This window comes from Hibiscus syriacus, unplaced genomic scaffold (assembly GCF_006381635.1).
Source record: "Hibiscus syriacus cultivar Baekdansim isolate YM2019G1 unplaced genomic scaffold, ASM638163v2 tig00110797_pilon, whole genome shotgun sequence".
NCBI classification, from domain to species: domain Eukaryota; kingdom Viridiplantae; phylum Streptophyta; class Magnoliopsida; order Malvales; family Malvaceae; genus Hibiscus; species Hibiscus syriacus.
In genome coordinates, this window is record NW_024062867.1 from 36,904 (window position 1) to 57,826 (window position 20,923).

The 20,923-nt window shown below is 34.0% G+C and overlaps 1 pseudogene; it reads right to left on the bottom strand.

Annotated features, from left to right (window-relative positions):
• Positions 1-15,233: 15,233 nt before the first annotated feature.
• Positions 15,234-18,012, bottom strand: LOC120141379 (annotated as a pseudogene).
• Between the last annotated feature and the right edge of the window lie 2,911 nt (positions 18,013-20,923).

A 20,923-nucleotide genomic window follows, 5' to 3' on the forward strand; every position in this document is an offset into this window, starting at 1 on the left:
TGACCCTTGACCGGTCGGTCGATGACGCCAGACAGAATAGTGATTATCCTGTAGGCTAGCTCCGACAGACGATTCACAAGAGAAAATTCACCCAAAAACCAGAGAAAAAAGTCTCTAGGGTTTAATAAAATATTATAAAATCAAAAACTATGAAAAAGCAGTCCACAAGCCGGACTGTTATAGCAAACAAATCGTCTTTATTCGAATTTTGCCAAAAATAGCAAAATCCCGAAAATCACTCTAAATTGAAATTCGAAATAAAATAAGCAATCTCCCAAAAATCCGGCCTAAATCGGATTTAAATTGACTTCCTAATTAACAATCGAAATATTACCATAAATAGTAAAAAATAACTAAATCTAGTGATTCGGAGGGGAAAACGACAGAATTTGAGGTTGAAAAAAAGGCCACATGGTGTGGAGAGCGTGCGTGTCGAAAAGAGCTTTCCGGATTGGGGTCTTATGCGCGATTCTGACACCTGTAGCCAAAGTTATGGCCAAAAGACTGAAACATACTCAAAACGACCCCAATGAGGAACATGTCACAATCAATTCCCGCCTTTGCGCTGATCTGCCAACTCATGGTATCTCAGCGCCATCAACGTGCAATCTGACAGCTCAGCATCATCTGTCTCGGATCCCCCTGCATCAGTCACCCCGGGTTGGAAAGAACTCGTCCTCGAGTTCAGAGTAGTGTCATCAGGATCCACAAAACAATGACTCAGGTGCTTCACATTAAAGACATCAGAAGTCTTCAAGTGACTGGGAAGTCGCAACCTGTAAGCATTATCATTGATCTTCTGCACGACCTCACAAGGTCCAATCTTCCGATCCTTAAGCTTATTATACTCACCAACAAGAAAACGATCACGAGTTAATACAGCCCAAACAAAATCACCAACATCAAAAAGTACCTGACGACGATGATTGTCAACCCGAGTCTTGTACTTGGTATTGCTCTCATGAATGGTCTGTTTCACCTGCTCATGGATACCCCGAAGATATTTTGCCATCTCATCTGCTTTAGGACTGAAACGTCCTATACGTGGAATAGGGGCTAAGTCCAACACCCCGGATGGGTTCTGACCATAGACAATCTCAAATGGGCTTAAACCTGTGGTTCTGTTTTTTGATCTGTTGTAGGCAAATTCTACCTGAGGCAATGCCAAATCCCACTGCTTCGGCTTCGTTCCTGCCAAACACCTTAAAAGGTTTCCCAAACTTCGGTTCACCACCTCAGTCTGGCCATCCGTCTGGGGTGGTAGGCGCTACTGAAATTCAACTGCGTTCCCAGTTTCCCCCACAGGCTCTTCCAGAAATGACTGATGAACTTAGTATCACGATCTGAAGTGATGGATCGAGGAACACCATGTAAACGCACAATCTCCTTGAAATAGAGATGGGCAATCCGGTCAGCATCCATAGTCTTTCTGCAGGCTACAAAATGAGCCATCTTGGAAAACCTGTCAACCACAACAAAGATAGAATCAGAGGCCCTTTGGGTGCGGGGTAAGCCTAGTACAAAATCCATGCTGACATCGAACCAAGGAGCTTCAGGAACAGGTAAGGGAGTGTACAATCCCGCATTGGTGAGAACTCCCTTAGACCGCTGGCACACATAACAACGGTCCACATAATGGGCCACATCACTAGTCAACTTGGGCCAATAAAATTCAGAAGAGATAAGGGCCAATGTCTTATCTCGGCCAAAGTGTCCCTCATTATGGAGTTCACTTATAATTTGCTGCCTCAATGAACAATCTGGAATGCACAATTGTAATCCACGAAACAGATACCCATTATGCAAAACAAAATCATGACGGTGACCCTCAGTTACCTCCTGAAATATCCTTCCAAAGGAAGGATCAGCTGCATACATATCTGTGAACGTCTCAAATCCTGCAACTTTAGTACTCATGGTGGTGAGAAGTAAGGTACGACGGCTCAGGGCATCTGCGACGCGGTTCAAACTCCCTGCTTGGTGCCTCAGCGTAAAAGTGAATTCTTGCAAGTATGCTACCCACTTGGCATGACGTCTACTCAGCTTGTGTTGGCCATTGATGTACTTCAAGGCCTCATGATCGGTAAACAGAATAAACTCCTTCTGTACTAGGTAGTGACGCCAATGCTTCAGGGACTGAACTATGGCATAGAACTCCAGATCATAAGTGGAATAATTTTTCTTTGATCCCGATAGCTTCTCACTGAAAAAAGCAACCGGACGACCTGCCTGACTCAGAACACCACCAATGCCAACGCCAGATGCATCACAATTTACCTCGAACACTTTGTCAAAATCTGGAAGTGCCAAAACTGGAGCCTCGGTCATCTTCTGCTTGACCAGTTGAAAACTGGCCTCTGCCTCCTCAGACCACTGGAAATCACGCCCCTTGAGGCACTCTGTGATAGGGGCGATCAGAGTACTGAAATTTCTAATGAATCGACGGTAAAAAGACGCCAAGCCATGGAAACTTCGGATGTCATGTAAGGTTCTTGGTCTGGGCCACTCCAAGACTGCATCTATCTTTGACTGATCTGCATGAACACCATCAGTAGACACAACAAAACCAAGAAAAGTCACAGAAGTAGTGAAAAGAACACTTCTTTTGATTGACAAACAAGCACTCCGTTTTCAGCATCTCAAAAACAGCACGGAGGTGATCGAAGTGTGAAGTCCATGTCGGACTATAAACGAGGATATCATCGAAGTAAACTACAACAAATTTCCCCATAAAAGGCCGCAAGACCTGATGCATAAATCTCATGAATGTACTGGGCGCATTGGATAACCCAAAAGGCATGACCATCCACTCATACAACCCTTGTGGCGTTTTAAACGCCGTCTTCCACTCATCTCCAGGCCTTATTCTGATTTGGTGGTAACCGCTCTTAAGGTCAATTTTTGAGAAGATCTTAGAACCAGATAGCTGATCCAACATATCATCTAGACGGGGAATTGGAAACCGGTACTTCACTGTAATTCTGTTGATCGCTCGGCTGTCAACACATACGCCAAGAACCATCTTTCTTTGGCACTAACAGAGCAGGGACTGCACATGGGCTCATACTCTCTCGGATATAGCCCCTCTCCAACAACTCTTCCACCTGTCGCTGCAACTCTTCGGCCTCATTGGGACTGAGGCGATATGCTGGTCGATTTGGCAAACTTGACCCAGGAACAAGGTCAATTTGATGCTGAATATCCCTCATAGGTGGTAGTCCAGGAGGAAGATCCTCTGGCATCAAGTTAGAGAATTCTTCTAGCAACCGCTGCACCTCTACTGGTAAATCTGTATCCACGTCTACTGCATTGTTCTCATAAGGTAGCAAGGCATAGACCACGTCGCCATGCTCAATCTCATCTAAAAACCTGGACATAGAAAGCAGATTAGTATTATGGGTTACTGGGGTAGGAGTAAGTCCTTCCCGCCGGGGTGCCAACACAATCTTTTTTCCCTTGATGCTAAGGGAATATGTATTCTTCCGTCCATCATGAATGACACTGCGATCATACTGCCAAGGTCGACCCAACATATATGACACGCATCCATAGACACAACATCACACCAGCATTATCAAAATATTTTCTACCAATTGAAAAAGACACGAGGCATCGCCTATCAACTGTTACCTCACTGTCTTTATTTAGCCATGACAACTTGTATGGCTTAGGATGACGGTCCGTCTTCAACTGCAATTTCTGGACAACCTCCTCGGACACTACATTCTCACAACTGCCGCTGTCAATGATCATTTTGCAGACTTTATCTGCAACTGTGCAAGTCGTGTGGAAAATATTGGTTCTCAACCAATCGTCCCCTGAATCGCCCTTGGGGGTAAGTAGACTCTTGCGAACGACCAGAGTCTCATGACCATCTCCATACAGCACATCATCAGTCTCATCATCGTCATACACGGGTTCACCAATCTCCTCAGTCTCGTCTTCCACGTTTTCCTCAATCAACAAATTTTTGCCCTTTTGACTAGCAGGCTTCCTGCAATCAGTCGCCCTATGCCCTTGTTCACCACAACGAAAACATCTAATAGTAGGGTTAGAATTACCCTGCGGTGGCTGCTGAGCAGGACGGGACTCTTGAGGGCGAACTGGTCGACTGTTGTGATCGCTCCTGATCACTGGTCTCCTGTTTTGCTGTTTTTCAATAGCAAGTGCACGCTGGTATGCTTCCGAAACACTCCACAATGAATGAAGGTTGAGGACATCTTGCAAGGGCTGGCGTAAACCCCCCAAATATCGCGCCACCATCTGCTCCTCCGTCTCAGATAAATCGTTCCGGGCGACCAATTGGTAAAACTCCTCCGTGTAATCATCGACTGATCGCGCGCCCTGCCTCAACGCATGAAGTCGCTGAAATAAGGTTTGCGTGTAGCCGAAGGGAAGGAAGTGGCCCTTCATCTTCTTTTTCATCTTCTCCCAATCAGTGATCTTGGCTTTGCCCTGTCTTTCTCGTGAACGTCGTAACTGTTCCCACCACGCAGATGCTCTGCCCTTGAGTTTGATGGCGATCAGTTTCACTTTCACACGATCGGGGACTTCCTTATATTCAAAAATACGCTCCACTTCATTAATCCAATCCACGAATCCCTCGGCCTGTAATGTACCAGAAAACTCAGGGAGATCGACCCGAAAACCGAGGTCTCCATGACGCTCCTCCCGACCACGGTGCTACCGGAATCCTGCGCCCCGGAATCCTGCGCTATTGTGATATGGGGTTTTCGAAAGTGGAATTGGTATCGTGATCAGAGGCCTCACGATCCTCTAAATCCTGCGCCGCCAGGCGCTGGGTTAATTCTGCGACTTGCCTCTGCAAATCCGCAATCATCACATCCTGAACGCTGCGATCACGGCGTTGGGCTTCCTCATTCGGAACCTGCTCACGACGACCACGACCACGACCTCCAGCCATTGAAACTGGTGAAATTTCCCAAGAAGATGTTGAAGCTCTGACACCAACTGACGCCAGACAGAATAGTGATTATCCTGTAGGCTAGCTCCGACAGACGATTCACAAGAGAAAATTCGCCCAAAAACCAGAGAAAAAAGTCTCTAGGGTTTAATAAAATATTATAAAATCAAAAAACTATGAAAAAGCAGTCCACAAGCCGGACTGTTATAGCAAACAAATCGTCTTTATTCGAATTTTGCCAAAAATAGCAAAATCCCGAAAATCACTCTAAATTGAAATTCGAAATAAAATAAGCAATCTCCCAAAAATCCGGCCTAAATCGGATTTAAATTGACTTCCTAATTAACAATCGAAATATTACCATAAATAGTAAAAAATAACTAAATCTAGTGATTCGGAGGGGAAAACGGCAGAATTTGAGGTTGAAAAAAAGGCCACATGGAGCGTAGCTCATGTGGAGAGCGTGCGCGTCGAAAAGAGCTTTCCGGATTGGGGTCTTATGCGCGATTCTGACACCTGTAGCCAAAGTTATGGCCAAAAGACTGAAACATACTCAAAACGACCCCAATGAGGAACATGTCACAATCAATTCTCGCCTTTGCGCTGATCTGCCAACTCATGGTATCTCAGCGCCATCAACGTGCAATCTGACAGCTCAGCATCATCTGTCTCGGATCCCCCTGCATCAGTCGAGGCCGGTACAACGAGAGTGGCTCCAGAGGTGACTCTCACCCCATGGCGGAAAGGTTCCCAGTGGTTCGAAATCAACCGAAGGCTAGACTTAGATTATTCAACCCTAGAATTGACAAAAACCTAAGTGACATAGGCCGAAATTAAGTTGAATCTAGAATAATTCAAATCCGAAATTAATATAAATCTAAAAAAAGTTAGTTTTTATATAAAAAGTCGCTAGTTTTATTAAAAAATAAAAAATATCTAAAATTATAATGAAGATTTACAAGCATAAACATAAACTTAAAATATAATTATGACATTTTTCTATTACATTGAGACAAAGTTAGTCACCTAGATGGCATAAAGACCAAAAAATGAAAAGTTAAAAAAACTTAACTAAAAATTCGAATTAAGTAAAGATACGAACAAATCTGAATACATCGGTAAATGAACGACAAAAAGGTAATGAAGTTATTAAAAGATCACCGACAAATCGCAAATCAAAGTCAAGCGACATGAGAAAGCAAAAAGCGTATCCAATTCAATCCGATGGTCCAAAGCAAGGAAGATCATCATAATAATAAATAAGTGTCATATTGATCAGTTGTGCCGATTTCAAATCCAATCTTAAAAAAAAAAGATAAATAAAAACAACGACAAGAAATCATAAGCTACCAAAAGGTAGAGAAAAACATGTCATAAAAGCATATATAAATATGTCATAAAGACAAAGAATATGTCACAAATATATAATTATTATTATTAGGAAAAGCTAAAAAAATAAATAAAAAATATAATCGATGAGTGGCAACTAGCATTAAAACTGGTGTCGTCGTCGGTTAAACAAAATTAAAGAATAAAAAATTGGATCGATCAATAAAATTGATACAAATTGTAAAGAAGAAAAAAGAGATGAGGAAGAAAGCGATAAATCTAAAATAAATTAAAATGTTAATTTTTGATGTTAGATTTATTGAGTTTGTTATTATGAATAAATAAAAATAAATTTAAAAGTTATTAATACAAAAAATATTTATATTATATAATCTAAATTAATGTATTAATAAATTGTACACAATTATTCATCAGAATTGATTTAAGTAATAAATAATTTAATATCATTTAAATAAATTAATGTCGGAAGACTCATGGTTCGGTCAGTTAGGAAGGGAATCCAATTCATCTGCATAATTGCTGAGATTAAACGCAATATGTGGCCTACCCACAACGTACACTCTAAATTAAAAAGAATGCTTAATTGATGGCTTAATTAACTGATGACAAAGAATAGTCAGGAACTCATACGTGTGTCTTTCCACAGTCAATTGTGGAAATCTAAGCGTCTTTAACATTTAAAAAAAAAAATTGACATTTTTAAATAAATATCACCTTAACAGAAATTAATTATTTGTTAGGCACTGTTTAATAATATTTTACAGATATAACATATTTTAAATATTTTCTATAAAATTATTCCTGCATTAAATTACACAATATAATTATGTCTACCAATTACTACTTGACATTTTCTGATGTGTTTTTGACATTTTCAAAATCCTATACGTATAGTATATTCTAGGATTTTGAAAAATAATTTTACAGAAAGGCGTAACACATTCACCGCATATGATTTTGAAAAATAAATATTAGTTTTAAAACTTTTATAAAACTTTTATAAATATTTTTCAAAATCCTATGCGGTACATATACCGCGTCTTTCTGTAAAATTATTTTTAAAATAATGTATTTTATAAAATTATTTATATTTTAAATTACTTACCCTCAAAGTTTCCTAGAATATACTATACGTATAGGATTTTGAAAGGGTCAAAAACGTATCAGAAAGTATCAAGTAGTAATTGGTAAATATAATTGTATTATGTAATTTAATGCATGAATAATTTTATAGAAAATATTTAAAAATATGTTAGATCCGTAAAATATTCTTAAACAGTGACTAACAAGTAATTAATTTTTTGTTAAGGTGATATTTATGTAAAATAGCCAATTTTTTTTCCTGAAATCCCATTAAAGACGTATAAAAATCCATCTAACAATAAACACCCCTTAAAAACGTCGAAAAATCTCAAAACTCTATAAAAAAACACTCTATATCAAAAATTAATCGACTGAATACATTACTTTGAGAATTAAAAATTCTCATGTGGCACTTTTTCCGTCTTTGGCCCTTTCCTTTAGATATATTTAAAAAAAAAAACATGTAGCTTTTGGTCCTTCACGTGTTCTCTCCTGATTGGCCCACTTTCCGCTACACCATGTGCTGTTTTTGTGGACTTGGCGCGTCCTCAATGAAACCGCGCATCTTTTAAGTTGTTTCCCATCAACTGCGGCCGGATTGAGCTGGGGGCCCCGCCCGGCTCCACCTTTCCTCTTCTCTTCTTATTATACTCCATCATTCGCGCGCTCTGAACACGAGTGAATATCAGACATCGACTGGTGGCCTAACCTTCATCGAATATAATTGGATTCGCGTGTGGGAAACACGCTCTGTAGCTCAATGATACAAAATCAAACATTTAATAATTACCAATGAATACAAACAACAGAGATTCGCTCCTTACAAACAGAACGACGGCGTTTTCCATCTTTCACACACCGTCATTATCACAAAATATCGGGCAGGTAATTAGTATTTGGTCTAATTTCGATTTTAATCCCTCTATTATGCTGAAATCATATACTTTTATCTTTGCTTTTATGATATTATTAGTATGTCTAATTTAATAACATCTTTAGTTGTTGTTTTCAACAAAATGCTATGAATTTTTTCTCGATAAAGCCTTAGGTATTCAAGTTGATTGAAATTTATCTATGAGATATTATGACAATAAAAAGTTCACATCGTTACTTAAAGGGAAAAAAAAGATAGTATTATTAATTCGAATATAATAATAATAATAATAAATTAAAATATTAAATTATACCAAATTAAATTAAAAGGACTAAATCAACAGAGTAAGGGGACTGAAATCAGAAATAGACCTCGTATATTTACACGCGTGTAATCAGAATTAATAAAATTAAGGAAACTCTTAAAACGGTGGGCCCCGTTATATAACAATCTCCAGGCTGGAAAATACGGGCAGCTGACCGACCTTCCCGTTTTTCACTCTTTATATAACAGACCCTATCTTCGTCTCTACTATTACAAAAACCTTGCAAATTTTCTTTGCTCTTCAACAAAAAGAGAGTTTCAATTTTATTGTTTAAAGTTAAAGTATTCTCATCGACAATGGCTCTCACAAAGGCTTCTCTAATTCTTGTTTTCGTCGCTGTTTGCGCACTCATGGGTTCCGCCATCGCTGCTGAAGCTCCAGCACCGAGCCCCACCTCTGGAGCTGTCTCTGTCTCCCCGTCATTTGTCGCCGCCGTTTCTTCCGCCGTAACGGCTCTGCTTTTCGGCTCGACTCTATGGATCTGAAGGATGTAATCTCTCTTGCTGGCCGGGGTTATGGATGGTGTAGAGACGACGCTCTGTTTTCCGGTGATACATATTTTGAGTTTTGTTTGGTGTTTTAGATGTTTGAGTAGTAGATCTGGGAAGTAATTATATTATCATGTTAGAGAGAGGTGTTAGCTATGCTATTTGCTGCACAGATTTATTGATTATCGATGTTTTGGACATAGATTATTTTCACTATTATCATTGATTGATGCCATTTCTATTAGTATAGTGAAATATATTTTTTACTGTATGTATTTCATTTGTTTTCTAGTTTCTTTCCTTTTATGTTTAGCATTTTCTTGCGTTTTCTCTGCCTCCAAACAGAGTTATATTCGTTTATCTCTCACGGAATTTGGAAATATCACATATAATTCTTTCCATTTTCTCCAACTAATTAAAGAGGTTTACTAGTATCTTTTCAAATTCTTAATCATAATCTTAAAATTAGTAAATATAATGGGGTTACAAGTTTACGACTTCGAATATAATTGCTCTCTTGTCATTAGTTGCGTGTTTAAACATTATTGTTAATTAGATGAATTATAAGTATTATTTTAAAAATTTGTTCTCATTTCATATTTGATATAATTAATTATATTTGCTTATATGAATTTAAATTTTTAAAATAATATTATTTATTATAAAATTAAATAATATAACTATATTTAAATGACTCCATTGTAATCCATACATCCAAATATTGCAATATTAGTGAATATTAATTATTATAAATTTAATTGAAAATGCCCTTTTAAACTCGCCTGGAGAGTTGTTGAACCTAAATGACCAAATATTGCAAGAGTATCACCGAAGCAAATTAATTGGGTTCCTTTAATTTTGGGTAAAGCTCATTAATAGTCCTTTGATTATAAGGTTATGTTTGTCGAGTCTTTTGATTGTTAAAAGTTACAAAATAATCTCTCCCCTATAGGATGTTACTTTGTTAAGTCTCTTACTATTAAAAGTTACAAAATGGTCATATGAGTATTTAATATATTGCAAACTCATCAATTTTCTGTTAAAAATTGACAACAGTCTGAACTAAATGTTAACATGTTAACTACATATATGATGATTTTTTAGATTATGAAATCAAGTTTTTTTCATATCTCAATTAGTAGATTAACATTCAGCTTACACTGCCGTCAATTTTCTAACAAAAAAATGATGATTTTGAAACCTATTAAATAGTCAATGGATCATTTTATAACTTCTAATAGTCAGAGGATTCAACAAAGAAACACCCCATCGTCGGGGATCATTTTGTAACTTTTAATAGTCGAGAGACTCAAGAAAGCATCACCTTATAGTCGGTGACCATTTTGTAACTTTTAATAGTCGAGAGACTTAAGAAAGCATCATCTTATAGTCGGGGGACCATATGTATATTTTACCCTTATTTTTTTCAATTTTCTTTTCGCTAGATTATAATCCAATAACAGCTATAAAAAACGATATGACACCAAACTAAGCAATGGAGGTCGATCGTTGTTTAGTTTATCAACAGATCATAATTCAAACAGCTTCCAAATTCTACATTTGTTTAATCATATGTAACTAAATTAAGATAAACTCAAATCTGGACCCACAAGTAATTGTCAGTTTGCCACATTGTGAAATAACACGAAGATTATTATTAATGAAGCAGGAGATAAATTCTTACAGAAAAGGTTGATGTCATTTTTCTTGTTTGACAGATGTCTTGTGTGGTTAAGAATGTCGATGTAAACATTGCCACCTTAATTTTCTCATCGTTGAATGTTGACTCGTTGTTGATTTTAGTCCGTTTTAGTGAAATGTTTAATGACCGGTAAGACACGCGTGCTGCAATTGACCTTTTATATATATATATATATATATATATATATATATAGACAGTAACGGACGTATGATTCTATGTTGGCAGTGAATTTAAAATTTTAAAATTTTAGGGATGAAAATAAATAATTTTCAATAGAAAATACATAGAAAAAATATAAAATATATTATAATTTTAAAGTATCAGGGGAGGGGCGACTATCCCCCACCCACCCCCTCTATTTATCCTTGGAGAGGGGGTTAGGATGCATCTACACAACGATGGATCGAGGGGATAGGTGGGACATTCGCCCCCTGAAATTTTAAAATTACTATATATTTTAGATTTTTTTCTATGTATTTTATGTTGAAAATATGTTTTTACCCCTAAAATTTTATAAGTTTAAGTTACTCTCTGAAATTTTAAAAGTTCAAATTTTCCCCGTCTCATAAGATCATGCATTCATTCATGTCCCTGTACCTACACTGTATATTTTTTATTTTTATTTTTACATATTTTTAGGACCATTGAATTAAGTAAAATCATTTAATTGGACGTCATTTAATCACATTCTTATATTATTATCATCATGTTTTAGTCCAAATTAATAATACTAAAAAATTCCATCAACCGATTATTGTGATCTTTAAATAAACCAGTCTCGAAATTTTCTAAATCATGGAAGAAAAAGAAGAATAAAACATTCTCTCACAATTTTCCTTTATTTGGTCCCGGATATCGGTAACGGGACGACCACATGATTTTATGTTAAAGGAGTGAATTTGAACATTTACAAATTTTGGGAGCGAATTTGACTATAAGGGGCAAAAACAGATTTTTAATATAAAATATAAAAAAAAATCTAAAATATATAATAATTTTAAATTTTAAAAAAAGACTACTCCACCCGCCCCTCGTTCCATCCTTCACAACATTTTTAATATAGTTCATAAACTTGGGTTCTATCACATTTTAAGTGTAATGGGATCTAAGGTTTAGAGGTTAAACTAAAAAATAATGAAATTTAATGCTTTAATCAATTGCATTCTTCCTTGCCAAGGAAATTTCAAGTCTTCCGTGATAGTTCTCCCTCAACACTCTAATTTAAAGTTTTAAAAAAATAAAAATAAGTGTGATAGAAAATATTGTAAAATTTTAATATTTTAGATCGACTGTAAATTAAAATTTTAATTTTTTAATATTTTCGGTTAAATTGAAGATGTTATGTATAAGGTAATATTTTTTATTATTAACCGAAAATGTTATAAAAAAATTTTAATCAAAAAATATTAAAAAAACAATTCTTTAAATTACTTCCAACTTAAAATTTTATAAATTTTACAATGTTTTCGATCGGATTCTTCCAAAGACGACGTGTCGAGTCTCTTGTGGACAACACCACACCTTTTAGGGTGCGTTTGGTTCACGGAATGTAAGATTACCATTGGGAATAAAAGATTATCAAGGAATAGAATTACTGGGAATGTTGTATTTTGTGTTTGGTTAGTTTAGCAAGAATGCAAGATTATCGTGTTTGGTTAAAGGAATAAAAGATTATTGGAATGTATATTTTACCAAATTGTCCTTATTATATAATTTTTTTAACAAGTTGAAAAATATTTATATATTTTCTTTAAAAAAATATATAATTTTTTTTTACAAAATTGAAAATATAAAAAGGTTTATGAAAGGGTAAAATTTTATTTTAACCCCTGAACTTCATATAAAATTTTAATTATAGATTTTTTTTTGTAAATCTAAAATAGTTTAAGGATAAATTTGTAATTTAACTTTCGTAAAATTTTTATTATTCAATAACAAAATAAGGGTATTTTTTAAAGAAATTTTTTTAAGAGCATTTTAGTCCAAAACGTCGGTAATCGAACAATATCTAAGGAAAGGGAGGTAATGACATTCCCGGTAATATACCCTAAAAAATTCACTATTAGTAATGTAAGATTACTGGGAATGACATTCTCAGCCAACCAAACGGGAAAATGTGAATTCCATTCCAATGAGAATCTCACACTCCCCCAACCAAACACACATTAATGCGTTTGGTTCACGGAATATAAGATTACCAGTGGGAATGTAAGATTACCAATGAATAGGATTATTGGGAATGTTGTATTTTGTGTTTGGTTGGCTTAACATGAATGTAAGATTACCGTGTTTGGTTAAAGGAATAAAAGATTATTGGAATGTATATTTGACCAAATTATCCTTATTATATATTTGTATAATATTACAAGTTAAAAAATATTTATATATTTTCTTTAAAAAAAATTAAATTCATAATATTTATATATTTTTTACAAAATTAAAAATAAAAAAAAGTTTAATGAAAGGGTAAAATTTTATTTTAACCCTTAAACTTCATATAAAATTTTAATTATAATTTTTTTTTGTAAATCTAAAATAATTTAAGGATAAATTTATAATTTAACATTCGTAGAATTTTTATTATTCAATGACAAAATAAATATATTTTTGAAAAAAAATAATAATTTAAGGGCATTTTAGTCCAAAACACCGGTAATCCAACAATACATAAAGAAAGAGAGGTAATGACATTCACGATAATATACCCCAAAAAATCCACTATTGGTAATCTTATATTACCGAAAATAAAATTCTCGAGCTAATCAAACAATAGAATATAAATTTCATTCTCATGATAATTCTACATTACCCTAATGCTTTGATCAATCCCATTCTTCCTTGTGAAGGAAATTTCAAGTCTTCGGGTCTTTTATGGAGTCACGTGATGGGTGAAATCTCTCTTTTTTTTGGCTACAAAACTAGCTTTCACTCTTATCGAGCCGTAACTCACAAGTCATTGAGTCGGTGAAAAAGAGCGGTCATTGTTTTTTCTCTCCTTTTTTTTCGCGAGTCGTTTATTTTAAATTAGGTAAACTACGCATTTAGTACCTAGACTAATAATTTTGATCAATTTTAATATTTAACCTTTCATTTTTTTTAAAATCATACCTAATATTTAGTTTTTTTTCATTTTAGTACAAACATAACGCGCTTAATACTTTAACTATTAATTTTGATCCGTTTTAGTACCTAAATTTCTTTTTTTTTTATAAAAATTTAACATTAAATTTTGAACATGGGTACTAAAATGAAAAAAAACTAAATTTTATGTATGATTTTGAAAAAATTAAAAGTTTAGATACTAAAATAGATCAAAATTGACCGTTTAAGTACTAAACACATAGTTTACCCTTTTAGATATCTACTTACACTCATCATTGAAAGAGATGATTGTTGAAATTTGAATTTTATAATTAGTATGATATTAAGATTTAATTGTTCACATTTTTAAATTATGATTTTATTTTAAATTTTTAACTTCATCTTTAAATTATAAGTTTCATTTTAAATTAGTTCTTTTTTAATTTTATTTTTAAACTATAACTCTCATTTTAAATCAGACTCAAAATTTTGAATCTTTCAATTTCTTCTTCAAATTCATCCAAATGTACAATTAGTTCCAACCATAGTTTAATATAATTTTTCTTAAACTTATAATAATATGGTTTAGCCTAACTTGTTTTAGTAACAAGTGATGGGATTAGCATATAACGATAGTTTGGAATGAAATTAAAATGGTTGAAAGTTTGGAGATCAAATGATCATAGTTTAAGGATGAATTGGAATATTCACAAAAGTTAGAACTAATTTAGAATGAGTCTCAAAGTTTGAGGATGAAACTGGAATGCTCAAAAGTACATAAATCAAATTAGAATGATACATCATAGTTTGAGGATGGGTAAAGCAATCAACTCTAATATTAATCAGTATATAACCAATTTAGTCAAGGGTAAAGTATATAAATGGTCCTCGACATAGGGTTTTGCTTTATCGAGTCTTCCGACTTATAAAGTTACAAAATGATCCCGACTATAAGATGTTCTTTTAAGTCTCCTAACTATTAAAAGTTAAAAAATAATCACCCCACTTTTCATTGTGTTCTAAACAAATCATTTTTCCATTAAAAAATGATAACAATTTGAATTGAACGTTAACCTATTCACTGATATATGATATAATCTAACTTCAAAATCTCAAACGATTATCATATCCAAATTAGCATGTAAGCAAATCACATGGATAATCATCAAACAAGGATTTAATTGCATCATACAGCATTTGTATACATACATTATTTTCTGATACAACACATCCTACCCGTATATACATTAGGAGTTATGGTACATGGTTGCTTCTGCATAATTATACAAATAAGCAAATCACATGGATAGTCATCAAAATGCAGCAGCATTCGGAATATTAGGAATACAAGAAGCCACAATCCGAAAATATAACCATTATCCAAGCTTCGGCCGATAATATTTTAGCCGATTCCGGTCACTATGTTTTTATGCAGTGAACCCTTGCTGAACAGAACTCCAACGATTGTTAGGAATGCTAACACAAGCTTGTGCCGAGGCCTCAGCCATTTGTTCCGTCTGAATTCCAGCATTGCAGATGTTTGCAAGGGATCGCATGTGTTTCATCCCGTACTGGGCTAGCGATCCGCAATGCGCCTCGAAAGTTCTCACCTGTTTTAGATGAACAAGGTGTGTTTTACAGTAGCAAGAGAAAAGAAAACAAAAGACTGAGAATCAAAGAGTAATTACCATTTTCTTGAGGCATTTCCAGTCGTCTACAAGTGGTTGGCCAGCCGGTCGAACGGCACTCAAAACTTCCGGGCCCCTTTCTATTCCGAATAAAAGTTTTCCGATGAGTTTCATACTGTTGTCTACATGCATTCTATGAGACATGACTTCAACAAACTGCTTCTGTGCTTCAGCCTTCCTAACAGAGCCCTCGAGTGCCTTGCGATACTGTAAAGTAGATCGGAGAGAAATCCCCAAATTAGATAGGTTCTAAAACTAGCATAGTGACAGCTTTCGAATGTATGGAATCATTCCAAACGAGGACATTTTTAAAGAAATCGATGCGAAGAAGCGAGTGTTGTGTTTAATATATATATATATCTCAAGAAGAAACAAGGTACAAACCTTGGACCAAAAATGGACAAGATCAGCATCGCGCTGGTTAACAGCTTTTGTAGGTAGTTGGAAGGAGTTCTCATCAACAAAGGTGAAGTTATCATTTGCTGGATTTGTGCCCAAGTATGCAAAGAGACTGTCCTTGCTAAGCCTTATATCACCATATTGCATGACATGAGAGCCATAAACATAATTGTTACCGATAGTCTTCTGTTTCACCTGCAAAAAGCCCAAAAAACGAAATTGTAAAGCTCCCTCCTTTTGGATAACAGTAATCAATAACTACCCCACAATGAAAATGAAATCTTTATATTTTCCTGATAAAAGAAAAGAAAAGAGTTCATGCAAAAACACTTTGTAAAAGCCTTACAACTTCGTATTGCTGGTGCAGAGACTCCGTCCGCAAATTATGTACATCACTGCTCAACAGAAACACAATATTAGGATTCACTCCAGGGGATGCAAGTCAATAAAAATAAAACAAAAACCGATTCCTCAGTTTTGAAAGATATCTATTCTAGTCTAGATCATACTAAAGAATCAAATTTACATGTATAACACCCACTTTTGTCCCAGACATTTTACATTTGTCTACTAACACTTTAGCTCAACAAGGTGCAGCCAAGAAACAAACTGAAGTTCATATATATATAAAACTTGCTTAAATATGGAGAAACAGATCTAGACAATCAGATTCAACTTTGCATGATGTTATATTCAATACTGCCAATGATAAATGAAAAGGACTTATCGATGAGCATGCTTGATATCAACCTGTCCTCATCCAAGCAACACTGTACAAGTCTCCCAAGCAGGTATCATATTCTGGGGGAGGACTTGGGTACATTTCGGGACAGTAGGTTCCCCAGCTATTCTCTTGGGCATTTGATGCTGTAGTTGCATAGATATTCAAACCCTCGGGAAGGAGACCCTCAAAGATACTTCCTGACTCACAAGCTTCAAGATAGAATACCTACAAAGTTCCATGCGGACAAGAACTTTAGAACGGCATAAAGCAATAAGAGATCTCATTCAAAATCGATAATTGTTAAAACATTGATTTACCAAGCTTTTATAGGTCCCTAAAGCATGCTTTTTCTTTAAAACATCAATCAAGTCATCAGCAAAGATATAAGGCCAGGTGGGCATCCCTGTATTACACAAAGGAATCATTAGCATCTTTAGAAACAAGTATCAAATTGCAAGCTGAAGACCATACTAGAATCTGCAAGTAAAAGATACAAAGCTAAGACATGATCAGAAAGCAACACAAAAGTAACAGTTAATTTGATATTACTAACCAAGAATACCAGGACCCCCGTGTCAGTGTAGAATATGAAGATATGATCATTAGGGCCACTATTTACAACCTTCCCACTACCCCCGGTGATTGCAGATTGTTTCCGAGGATAGCCGCAAAAAAGTTGTTAACATTGACATCTATTCCAGTATAATCCTACAGAAGAACAGCAAGGCAACGATCATAATCAGAAATGTAAAATTAGCAACAATTCTTAAAAAAAAACAAACCTTGGAACTCCCTTATAAACATCAGGTCCCTGAGGATTGTTAATGATAACACCAGGCCTAGGGTTTTCTACATTGAAAGCTATATCATCGTACATAAAGACCACGATATTCTCATCTTTCAAACCACCGTTCCTTAGGAGTTGATAAGCATGACAAACATCAGCCTGAAATAATTATCAACATTTTAACAAATTTAAGACCGATCAAACAACAAACAAATTCACAATAGAATGATAAAATAGATTAAAAAAAATTGCCGACAAATTACACTAGTTTGACTACAGGATATCAGGTGGAGGTTGACGATGATCAATATTTCCAAAAATCATGTCAATGTGGAAAAAAGTTAATTCAGTGAAAGTTTTCTGACCTGATGCCTGTAATTCCAATAACCATTAGATCCAGCTATCAGGATCGCCCATTTAGTGCCACCAACTTCATCGTGGTCGCTCCGGTGGAAGAACCTCGAAGCTTCCGACGGCAACCGGAGAACGTCTCCGATAACATTTCTAGTGGAAGAAACGATGCCGGCGACCGATAACAGGAGAAGGACTACTCCTGTAACGAGATTGGTCATTGTTTGACGAATAAGGGTAAATTGGAGAGATGATTCAAAATTCAAAGCTTTGTAACAAAGTTATATAAATACAGATATTTCGGTGATATTGGCGATCCCGGGATCTACGTTTGTTGATTAAAAACTTGTTAATGCATCTGGGACGTTGATGATGGGACCTATAAGAAACAACGGTCATGATGAGAGTGATGAAATATGGGTGGTGGCCCAGTTGATTCCGTGGCTTTTGATTGGGACCCGCAGAGTTGAATTGTCTGTTACCTATTTGCTTCTTATTGGCTGCTTATTTCCCGGAAAATATAAAATACAAAAACTCTTCATTAAAGAATAAAATTTAAAAAAAATTAACCTAATTTTTTCTCTTAATATTTTTGTTCAATCTTCTTATCTTCCTTTATTTTTTAGCCGGTGGCGATATTAATATTAATATTAATTATCAACCACCGATAGTTATTATTTTTATTATTTTTCTTGTTATTTTTCATATTATGTTTTTATTTATTTCTTGAGTTTTTTTTTTATTTTTAAATAAGAATCTCTGTTTTTATGACATGTTTTTCTCTACTCTTGTAGCATGTTTTTTCTCTGCTCTGGTGGTACGTTTCTTATTGTTTTCAGTAAGTTTTTCGCATACTTTAATGGTCGTGTTGGTGCTTCCATAAAGATACTCAAGGTATTTGTTTTCTGATTGGCTTGTCGATGATTACGTATTATTAGATCTCCTCTTTTGTAAATGATCGTTTGTCTATATAATCGGAATTGTGTAGCGAAACAGTATGTCAAATTGTTTAGTTCACTCACCACTTCTTAATCACATTGTAAAGTCTCGTTCGAGAGAGACAATGAGTTTTATGAAGGTTACTAAATTATTTTGATGTTTGGAAGGTTTCAATTTTCGTATATTTGGGTTTAATATTTTTATTTTATGTATAAGTTTTTTGACTATTGTCTCCAATTTTCTCTTTGAATTTGTTGTAATATTAATTCCTCCATTTTTATTAATGAAATTCAATTGTCATTATTCAAAAAAATCAAAGTATTAATAAATATTTGGTGTAATTATAACACCAATTTTGGTCAACAAGTGTTGGTATAAGTGGTTGAGATTCAGAAGTTTAAACTTGTAAAGTCAAGTTCGAATCCTACTACTGTCACTCTTGGTGGACAATCTATAAATTCTAACGTAAATTTCAATTGGGTCTTAGGTATCTCCTGACCCTGAACTTAGAGAATCATCCATGACCTAAACTTTATTTTGACTAAAAATAATAATAGCACCAATTTTCAGAGATGATCAAAATATCTGAATTCATGAATTTTGACCCGACTTAATCTTATAATGATAGTATTAATATATTCATATTAGGGTCGAAGTTTTAGTCTAAAAATCAAGATAGGTTCGGAACGAAAAAAACTAAAATTTATCGGAATTGGGTGAAATCAAATTTTATATATATATTTTCAGTTTGAGATCAAGATGGCCAAAAAAGCTGCCTCACCTCGTCCCATGCCCATCCCTATATATTTTACTGTTCAAAAGTAATTTTATTTTATTTCATATTATATAATAAATGTATCCATCGAATATATTTAAAAGAAAAAATCAAGCCGTAAAGTAAATCTAATTTTAAGAAACAAATTAATAATATTTTATGTCTTAATCCCTCCCTTGTCTTGAAAAGTTCAATGCGAGTGTTTCAGTTTATTTATAGTTAGTAATATTTTATGCCCAACGACTATTGTATATGAATTATTGGTGAATTTAAATAATATTGTTGGGGAAATAAAATAACACTGAAATAAGTTTATATAATATGCTTTAATATTGATGGTAAGTGCTTATTATTTTCCTCTAAGGCGTTTGGCTCATGAAATCCAACATTATTTCGGGAATAAGATTACTGAAATGTTACATTACCTTACACATTACTGAGAATGTTACATTATTGTGTTTGGTTTGTTTGACACGAATGTATGATTACTGTTTGGTTAAAGGAAAAAGGATTACTGTAATGTATATTTTACTGAATTGTCCTTATGATATTTTTAACAAGTAGAATACAAATATTCAAATGAAATACTTATATAAAATTCATAGAAAATATTATTGTATTATTTCAATTTATATTTATTAAATTAAATTCAAAAATTTTTATATAAATTTTTTTCAAAATTTAAAAGATAAATGGGTAGATTAAAAGAGTAAACATACCATATATTCGTTTAATCTTAATTAATATTTAAAAAGTTATTATAATAAACAATAAATAAAATGATAACAGGTTTGGATAGTAAAACAAGGAAAATATAGTTGTGGTTGGGAAAATAAATTTTAACAAATTTGTGAAAACTAAAGACTATAGCTTTTGAAATAAAAGTAAAGGTTTTTGAAATAAAAGTAAAGTTATTTTTAATTTAATTATATTATGTAACTATAATATGTGAAAACTAAATAAATAATATGATAATGCAACTATTAAAAATATATATTATCTGTTTATATTTACATGTTCACTAAATATATATTATTTTTAAATATTTATACATTTAGTCCAAGTGAAAGGAAAAAACAATACCTAAACAAATAATGGATTATCATTCCGGTAAAAGGCCATAAAATTTACTGTTGGAAATAGTTTATTACTCCCCTATCGGGAATCTTCTCGATATTACATCTGGAAAAAAAATCCTATCGATATTACAATCTGAAAAAAAAAATCCTATCCAAACACCCTAAAGGTACAATTACAATTATACATATTGATAACACAGTTTTTATATTATAATTATCATAACTATAACTATTCATAAATGTATAAAATATTTTAAAAATAATATATATTTAGTGAACATGTAAATATAAACAAGATAATATATATTTTTAAAGTGCATTATCATATTATTTATTTAGTTTTCACATATTAAG